Below are 10106 nucleotides of genomic sequence, written 5' to 3'. Positions count from 1 at the left end.
GCTTTCCCTCGTTCATCCTTTTCTCCCACAAGATATTAATCTTCCGTGCAACGCACGGGCATCTTGCTAGTACTCCTACAATATGTATATTATTGTGAAAGTTCATATACACCGGCTGAGATTAATGCAAACACGGCAGATTTTCATTACATTTCGAACTTTTATAGGACAGAAAAATAAAAGAAACCCGACCCTAAACCTATTCTACGGCGGCGACCGACGTCTTCCATCTGCGATCTCTATGTACGGGGGCGGGGTTCAAGACCCGTGAAGTGAAGGTGCGGTCTCCGGCGAGGAAGAGTAGAACACGGGATACGGACCGGCCAGTTGGCACATCATGCCCTGCTGCCTCCCATGCCCTACTCATCCTCGGAGGAGTCCCCGACCTCGGCGGTGCCGGACGTTGGACGGCGGCAAGTAGGACGCGTGGCTGACGGTGCTCCCGTCATCGGCCGCTAGCGTGGCCACCGCTTGTGCGGTCGCGTCCGTGTCCGGCTACGCCGCTATTGCGTCGCGAGAGGCGACTTGAGCGAGGGCGGCGACCTCGAGCTTCATCCCCAAAGACAAGCTCTCCCGCAGAGCATTCGCACTTGCGGTCATGGAGGATGTGGTGCCAGGTAGGAGGATGATGCGCTATGGTGTGGAGGTTAGCTGGGCGTTGCCGCTTTAGGTAGCGCATTCCAGTGAGGCCAAGCGTTCGGGTGCGTCATTAAGTCGCCGGAGTTGGTTCCTCGTGCACCGAGCCTCCTAACGATGACATACGAACGGACGACATGAATGCGGGCAGCTGGCGCCGGCTGGGAACGCACCGCGCGATGGCGCGAGGGATGAGGGTTTTGGTGTGCCAGGGTAGTCAGCTGCGGTCGTGGCAACGTTGGAGATGCCCTTTGCTCACATGCGATCCCCGCATGTCATTGAAAAAGCAAGATGACCCAGCATGGTCTCAGGTCCAGAGGATGCAGTTGGCCGCGCTACACCACTCCGCGGACGCGTCGCGGCGCCCCGTGCATCCTCGACGAGCCGGGTGTTGGGGTGTGTTTGGATTGTGGCCAAAGTGCACCTTACCAAAATTTTGGTCTTGACCCAAAGATTGGTCTTTGTTTGGATGGTTGCCATTTTTTTGGAATGCCAATGAACTCTAGCCAACTCTATTTCATTTTTCTTGCCAATGTCGGCCAAATCATGGGCAACCAATACCTCAACCAAAATTTTGGTCATGACCCAAAGATTGGTCATTGTTTGGATGGTTGCCATTTCTTTGGCATGCCAATGAACTCTAGCCAACTCTAGTTCATTTTTCTTGCCAATGTCGGCCAAATCATGGGCAACCAATACCTCACCAAAATTTTGGCTACCCAATGCTTTGATGGGGCAACCTTGGGCACAAACCAAACATACCGTTGGTCGTGCCACAGCACTAATGCCACCCTCGGCACACTGAAACCGACCGTGTCTAGCGACAATATGAGCGTGTCGCTCACCGCGGTCGCCGTGTCCAGAGGCGGTGCTGGAGCTGCGCCCCGTTGTTGGCCCCAACGACCCACATGAATGGTTGTCGGTGGCGAGGAGGTCGTGGGCCAGCTCCTCCATTGGACTAGTCTGCGCTACGTCGTCCCGACGGGTGTGCCCCACATGTCGGTTTCCCTGTTTTCCCGGCCATATTCGAGCGTCAGTGCTCCGCGTTGCGCATTAGGCCTTTCACTATGTAGGCCAAGAGAGACAACTTATTGTTTATTTGAGCCGTTCAAGTATAATCATGTGGCGTTTGCTTATTTCTCATTCCTCTCCAACCCTCTTCTCCATCGATCATGTCGCCCTCCAGTCGAGTCCATCCTCCCGCATGCCTCATTTGAACATTCCGCCGAGTATCATTCGCATGTACCCACCCTAGTCCTCTTTCAATAGATCTCCGGACCCCGAGATGAAATCGAGAGGGAACGAGTGGGGGCACGTGATACCTAAGGCGGATTCAAAATTTTGAACCGGTGATAATAGCATCCGCAAATCATATATAAAGGGTATTCAATGTTCGTTTCGTTTTTGAACGTACAATATACTCCCCCTATCCTTTCTAGTTTACATATAAGTTTTATGTGTAGTCAAAGTATCTCTACTTTGATCAAAAAGGTATCAACATTCAACAACGCCCAATCAATATTGTTAGATTCGTACGTACTCCTAGATTTGTACTCGAGATGGTTTCCAATTTTACTATTGACAAGATTAATAGTACATGAGATGTATAATGTGAAAATTATATCATTGGAAACTCCTTTCACATATGAATTTGACCGTATGCTTTGTGTAAGTTGCATGTCATATATTATTACTCTAACATTTGGTCAAAGTTAGCCTCGAAAAACGCATTAGACCCTGTATGCTTTGTGTAAGTTGCATGTCATATATTATTACTCTAACATTTGTGTAAGTTGCATGTCATATATTGTTACTCTAACATTTGGTCAAAGTAGTATAGTGGAAGTGGATCCTCTGACGTTGGTATCCCTGCCTTACCCTCCCTTTCGGTCACTTACTAGCGGACCCCATGCTTGCTAGGCCCCGCATGTCAGTTACTCAATGGGTTCGGCCACGTCAGGGGATCCTCATCCGTAGTATACTCCCTCTGTTTTTATTTACTCCGCATAAAACGGAGGGAGTGGTGGTATAATAAATGACGCGGGCGGGGGAGGGTGAGGGACGTCGGTTTGCTCTCAACTGCGGTCCCACAAGTGAGCGAAAACGCAAGATGAAGCGCGTTCCATTTGGTGAGCGACGTGGAGGGTCCAGCGTGCCGGGCTACAACGCGAACGCGACAAGAGCGATGTACAGTCAAAACCGATTGACCGGTCGTCACCGGAACCACTATTCACACCAGAACCTTCGCTGCTCGGCCTACGCCAGCCACTACCCTAAAACCACACCAAATCTCCAGCCCATTCCCCCACCTTTCGATCCCCTAGCCCGCATCAAGCGTCCCCTAGTTCACCGGAAAGCCATGGTGCGCCGCAAGATCACTTACTACAAGATGCTGACGCCGGAGCGCCGCGCAGAAATCGCGGCAGCGGTCGGCGCCATAGACCTCCGTTCCCAAGCTCGCTTTGCGGCGGGCCAATCCCCGAGTTCTCTGGAGCCAAGCTACGAGGAGGAGGAAGCCAATCCAATGTTCATGGCGGAGGGCGCGGCGCAGAAGGCCCCCGATGGGTATGAGACGATGGACGTCGACTTCGTGCCGGCGTCCGAGTCCCCCATGGTGCAGGCGGACCAGCGGTTCAACAGGGCGATACTAAAGGAGGACCGGGAGGCAGAGGCTCAACTCGACGCGGAGCGCGCACATGCCGCTGCCATTGAGGCTCTTTTGCAGGCGGAACCGGATGTCGTGGATGTGAACCGGGCGGCGGAGCCTCAACTTGAGGCGGAGCGCGCGGATGCCGCTGCCATCGAGGCCCTCCTGCAGGCGGAACCGGACGGCCTGGACTTGAACCGGGCAGCAGAGGCTCGACTCGACGCAGAGCGCGCGGATGCCGCTCTCATCGACGCCCTCCTGCACGCGGAACCGGACGTCCTGGACTTGAACCGGGCGGCGGAGGCTCGACTCGACGCGGAGCGCGCGGATGCCGCTGCCATCGAGGCCCTCCTGCAGGCGGAACCGGACGTCCTCGACTTGAACCGGGTTGTGCTTTCGTCCGTGCAGAGCGCCCGCACGCTCCGCTTGAAGGAGTAGCTGGAGGCCGAGGACAACCACGGTGCAACGGCTGGTTCGCGCCGACAGCCAAAGACGACGAGGCCGTCTCTTTCCACAAGCAGTGATAGTTTTTCTTTATGTTGTTGTTTTTATGGATCTTTTGCTGTGTAAAAACATATATTTGTTATGCAAGTCGCCTGACTTGGGTCAGTCTACCATTTCAGGCGGTTGGATGAATATCCTACGTCTCCTAACCCTTCTTTCCTTCTTCCTCACCTCTTCTTCTTCCCCAACAGACCACCGCACGGGCCGTACGGATACTCCCCAACATGCGGTTGGATAAACATACTCTATGAACGAAAATTATGTGTCAGCGATAGGATGGCTGAGTTTGGTTTGTTCACATGCGACAACACGTCTCAGTGAGGGTGCGTTCCCTTGGTTGGGTTTGCGGCGTGCAGGAGCGACTGTGTGAGGGTGTGGTGCGACCGCGGCGTGCAGGAGCGACCGTGTGAGGGTGCGGTGCGACCGCGACAGCCGTGCGCAAGTGTACCTCCTTCTCATTTTGAAAACTTTAGGCAAGCTTGGCAAAAATGTGTGGCGAAGTTTGGCAATGCAAGGCCTAGACCCAAACAGGATAAGTACGTACGTACTAGGAGTACTAGTGTTAAAAAAGAAAGGCGGGGTTTTCCTTCACAGGATTTAATCGATATAAATCCTCGTTTCACGTGTCAATTAATGCGTATTTGTTTCTCCAAAGACCAAAGAGCTAACCATCTCACTCCTCATCACTTGATTAATGCAGCGCCATGCAAACCAAGCTTCTCAATTCCGCATGCATGCAGGGGATATTAATGTCCTTGGTTGCTAACCCCATCAATTTTGCCTCGATTAGTGTTAGTGGCCCTTTGCAAATTGTAATTTTGATATACTAGCCTTGTGGACAAAAAAATGGAGGTAGTAACTATATTTGACTTCCTTCCCCATTGCGGTGACGTCGACGATATCTTTTTTTTGGTGGTTTGGCGAAGTGCGTTCGACGGAGAACCCATTGAGGGAGACCACGGTAAGTCGTTCGCAAGTGCCGCCTGCAAGCCGAGACAACCGCCTTATTTGCATCCAGGAAGTCCTTTACTAGTACTACTAGGAATACTAGTGCGGTGAGATGGTTTCTCGAAGAAGACGATGGAGAAGCGGAGTCAGCGAAGAGTGAAATGATGGTTGCTTCGTCCGTGCTTTTGTGATTTGACGCCTCACTGCTTTGTGATTTGTGATAGAAGGGACAGGGGAGTAGACTCTGTGCTCTATACTGTACTACATGCGTCCAAGCATGGGAGAAAGAGGAGAGACGTTGCATTTTTCTATTCCTTCAATCAATCAATCAGGGAGCTTCGGTTCCATCTTTTTGGCTTTGGCAACACCGTCCACAATGGTTCCCACGATGCCAAAAGCTATTTTCACATTTGGCTACACATTGTGGATGCCCTTAACCGCACCACTTGGTTTTGCTCCTGTGTGCTATCTATACAAATCTCAATTATATTGATCTAAAAAATTATAGAATCAAGATTAGTAAAAAGGAGGTGATTTTGCCGCGCGGATGGCGGGGGAGGTTTCTTATTTGAGCAATGCTACATCCACGTAATGGTTTACGTAAAGTTACGAACTGATGTGATGTGGGACTATTTGATTGGATTAAAGGAGAGGATTAGGCCCACCCCACCTGAAAATCAGGGGGGGCATATATAGATTAGATGGAAAGTATACGTAGCAGCTACGTAGCCCTTTGTAAGTCTAGGATTAGGCTTCTTATTTTCGGAGGACGTTGTCCTGGCGGTTTGCTAACATGCGGTCCCACGTGTCAGTGCTTTACCAAGCCGATCCGCGTCCCACATGAGGCAGAACAACGGCAGAAGCAACACGTGGTTAAGTTGAAGAAGATGAGGGAGAAGCGGATTCAGCAACGAGTGAAATGATGTGATGGTTGCTTCGTCCCTCCAACTTAACTGCGGGAAAGGTGCAGCTTTGTGATTTGACGTCTCATTGCTCATTACTACGCCAGCGCCATGACTGGGGTGCTTCACCCCGGCTGCTCTGCACTGTATTCCGGTATGGCACGTGGACCCGGTAGCTTGATGTCCCACATGTCGGCGAAAGGGACTAGAAGATTTATGAAAGCGAGCGCTCCACTCTTACGACGGAGGAGTAGACGACACGACGGCCCAGTGAACTGTCACTTGTAGTACGGTATAGTACTATAGTTTTGCTGTTTCGCACGATCCATCGATACAAACCCGATTAAACAGGAAAGGGCGGGATTTTTCCCGCGCGGTGGATGATACTGGCCATACATTTGAAAGGCAATTTTAATGTATGCAAACTGAATAATTATAAGTAACAATATGATATCTAGTAAAACTAAAAACACATATGATTTATTGTGTTAGAGTGTAGTAGTAGTGCTGTATTGCATATTTGTTAGATGTAACATGCGAGAACATGTAGAGATGTAGTTTTGGAGGGCCTATAGAGAGAAAAGCGTAATACGGTCACCGAACTTCAGTAAGCTGATTACGGTCACTATATACGTTTTGCGGTGATTATACAGTCACTTGCTCACAGTTCAGCATCGGATTGCACTCTGTTGACCGGCCAAATAGTCTGCGTGGCGCCATGTTGACTAGTTAAATTGACCACGTTCCTTGTGGGTCCCACCTGTCAGTTCGCATAGGCAAAAGGTCAGATAAACACAAATTTACGCAGGTGCGACAAGGCTCCAACCCGTGCGCGGGAATCACCTGGTTGTGTATGTGTCTGTCAGGGCCTGATGTGTGCGCATGCACGTGTAGGTTGAGCACTTGAGCGTGAGAGTGTGTGTTGGTCGTGTGGTGTACTGGTGTGTGCATGCATGCGTGCGTGTGTGTGTGTGAGTGTTGCGTGCGTGCGTGGCTGCGTGTGTACGCGTGAGTGTTGCGTGCGTGCGTGGGTGCATGTGTTTGTGTGAGTGTTGCGTGGATGCAGTTCGTGTGCATGCGTGCGTGTGTGTATAATCACCACACCAGCTCCTGTGTGTTAAAACAGACGGCTCAGCATACCAATACAAGGCCACCTTGTCCGCTGTGCCCGCGGTCATGACTTCGAACCACCGTCCAAATATTTTTTGTCGTTTGTTTTCATTCTTACTAGCAAGATGCCCGTGCATTGCACGTAACATCAAGATGTATTTGTATGACTTGTTTATCTTGTGAGAGGAAAGGATGAACGAGGGAAGGCCTTATTTGCAAATGTGGAGAGGTGTGTGGGTACCTTTTTGCAAAATTGCCATAGTTTCTTTCCTATCCGCCAGATATAAATCGGACGGCCTATATTGCAGGATGGCAGGCACACCATCATCAGCAACTCTGTTTTTTATAAGAGTGTCTTTTATGTATTTTATAAGAGTGTAGATGTAGAGTAGATACAAGTCGACAGGTGGGCATGATGGTAGTGAGATAATGTGATGCAACACTAGAGGTGCCACGTGGAGCGTTTAACTGGTCAACTAGTCATGTCATGAGCAAATACAGAGTTGTACGGTGAGCCTGTGACTGTATAATAACCACTAAACGTAAATGGTGACCGTAATGAGTGGATTCTGAAGTCCAATGTACGTATCGTGCTTTCCCTTCAAATACAATGATCGTCATTGCATATATCACGAGAGAAAGATGAAACACGCGTGAATTTTCTGGGGGCTTACTTTTAGAGGACCTGGAGATAGTTTTGTGTGCATACGTGAAAGGGGAGTACAGGGGGGTATGCGATGGAGAGAGAGATGCTCTTCATTTCTCTTTATTATGACTAACTTTGTATATAGTATAAAAATATACAAATTCACAGTGCGGAATAAATATCATCGTGGGCACCATGCAATGCAAATTAGCGTTCGTACTCCTCCATATAACTTTGTAATGTTGTATATATGTAGAAACTCTAAAATAATTTTTTGGCCACACTTTATTCAAAAGGAATGTTGTATGCGAAATAAACGTGAAGTGAGGGCTTTTTAGATCAATGGGGTACGTGATGTAACATGTGTGAATGTGTAGTTGATGCATTTGGCGGGGCCTAGAGAGGTATGTGTGTGTATTACGTATTCAAGAGAGGCATGGATAGAGGGGCCAACGGGGGGGGGGGGGGTGGGAGAGATAGCACGAGAAATGAGAGTGGTCTAGAGAGAGAGACTAATATGACGTCACGACAAGAGATTCCATTCCCTTGAGTGTGTATATGCAAGGGGGGAGGGAATAGAGGCACCAGGAGAAATTTTCTGTGTGTGTGGTGTTTGTGTTGGTATGTGTGGGTGTGAGAAGATAATGAGACGTGGGGGCAGACGGTGTGTCACCGTGTGAGATCCGGTGGGTCGAGGTGAGGCCCTTCGTTCGGTTCCATCCTGCACCACATTGGTCGGCCCGTGACGCATTTAGGAAGACCCATGGATGACTAGTCGTCCAAGACAAAGATAGCAAAATTGTGAAGGACTCCGTGTCCACTGACAAAGCCGGCTAGGATTTGTAACCCTAGGTTCTCAGACTAAGGTAACCCCTTTATCTCTGATATTACTATTCATCCAACCTAACTTTAAGGGGCATCCTACAGAATGCTCTGCTAGAATCGTACTCGTCGATTAGGAAGAGAGGTGTGAGACAATGCGTGAGAGACAGGCGTAAAGATAATGTGCGTACATGAGACACGTAGGCAGGTCCATGTATATAGAAAGGGTCGATGAGGATTGTGCGTGTGTATGTTTGCAAGAGGAAGAGTGCTTGTGATAAAGGTTAGTGAAAACAGTTGTAAATGGTTACGAGAGGGAGGGAGGGTTATATCTAGAGCATGTGTGCGAGAAAGACACCTCGGGAGAGAGTGTGTGAGCATGTGTGAGAGACCACCGATGGAGAGTGAAACTACACGTAAAAGACTGCTCTACACATTGATTAAAGATATAAATTGTATCCAAATATTAGGATGGGATCATGATATTTGCAATTAGCGTAAGGAGCGGTCATTGATCCATCAGACATCTAGATTCTATCGAATTTGAGCATGTCTATGTTATCATTCGACACAATTGATCCACATAGTTAGTATTTTGAACTCCAGACAATGCATCGCTTTAGCAATCGAATATAAACGTGAGTATAGTTGATGTTGTGTGTGTAAAGCACATTATATATAGCTACCTATGAACTAGCATACATTTGAATTCAACTTAAGGTGGTTTAAAAAATCGAATTCAACATGAAGTCCATTCAATTATTTGAATTTGATATCATGGCATTTGTAAACCATACCTAAATTATGGGGGCACCAATCTTTGCTCTGATTTTGTACATAATAGCATATGTAGTCGTGTACAAACTAGATTCAAATTAGCTCCTCCATTCCAAAATAATCGTAGTTATAGGATTTTCAAGTGTCAAAATTTCAAAAAGAAGCGGATAATTTAATGAGGTTTTCAAACATACAAGGTCAAATATAATGTTGTCTATTTAGGTCAATCCTCATAGTTCAAGAGTACTCTAAACGTGAATGCTTGTGTTTCAAAATTTCGAACGAAGCGCCAAAAGAGCCTCTACTCGCCCGAAACCGCGTGAGACCAATGTTTGGTAGTACAAGGAAATTACTTTTCTAATAACTCCGACCCATGAAACCTACCGGCCCGACGTCCAAAGGTCTACACCGGGGTAGGTTTGTAGCTTCATCTAGACGCCACGCAACCGCATCCGAAAAACATTCATACACAATGGACGCCTAAGCACACATGCGCGCGGCCGAAATCGCTCCCGCCCACTATTTGGGACACCTGGGATTACCATCCTACCCCCGACCCGCAGTAGGTCCGAAATTTAAGAGGGGGGCAAAGTTTGTACTTTCCCCAAATTTCAAACAAGCGCGTCCCATCTTCTGTTCAAAAAAGCCAAAAACAAGCGCGTCCCAGACCAAAACATGGTTCCCCCCACCCGTCTGATTCCCCATTCGTACTCCGTGGGCGCCAAAACTACCTCTCCACCAGCCGCGAAACCCCGGCGTCCTCCGTCCGCCACCCCATCCCACCCATCAACCGCCGCCCTCCTCCATCACGCCGGAGCCGATACCCCGACGTCGTCGTTCACCGCAACTCCCTCCACGGCTAGTAGTTGAAGGCGAGGCCGAGCCGTCCGTACCCGAGCCAGTTCAACCACACCGTCCTGCGCCTCACCGCTGCCGCTCCAACTTCGCCACCCTCCACCGCACCGGAGCTGTTCCTACTACGCCGCCCTTCGCCGCCTCGGATCTGCTTCCCCTCTGCCGACATACGGCCACGGCAACACAGTCAACAATTTGGCCATGGGTTCATCCAAGCCTGCACCCTCCAGAACATCGGTTTCCCCGGTAAAAAGAAGAA

The sequence above is a fragment of the Aegilops tauschii genome, chromosome 2, assembly GCF_002575655.3.
Source record: "Aegilops tauschii subsp. strangulata cultivar AL8/78 chromosome 2, Aet v6.0, whole genome shotgun sequence".
NCBI lineage: Eukaryota > Viridiplantae > Streptophyta > Magnoliopsida > Poales > Poaceae > Aegilops > Aegilops tauschii.
Note: the sequence above shows the minus strand (reverse complement) of the source record.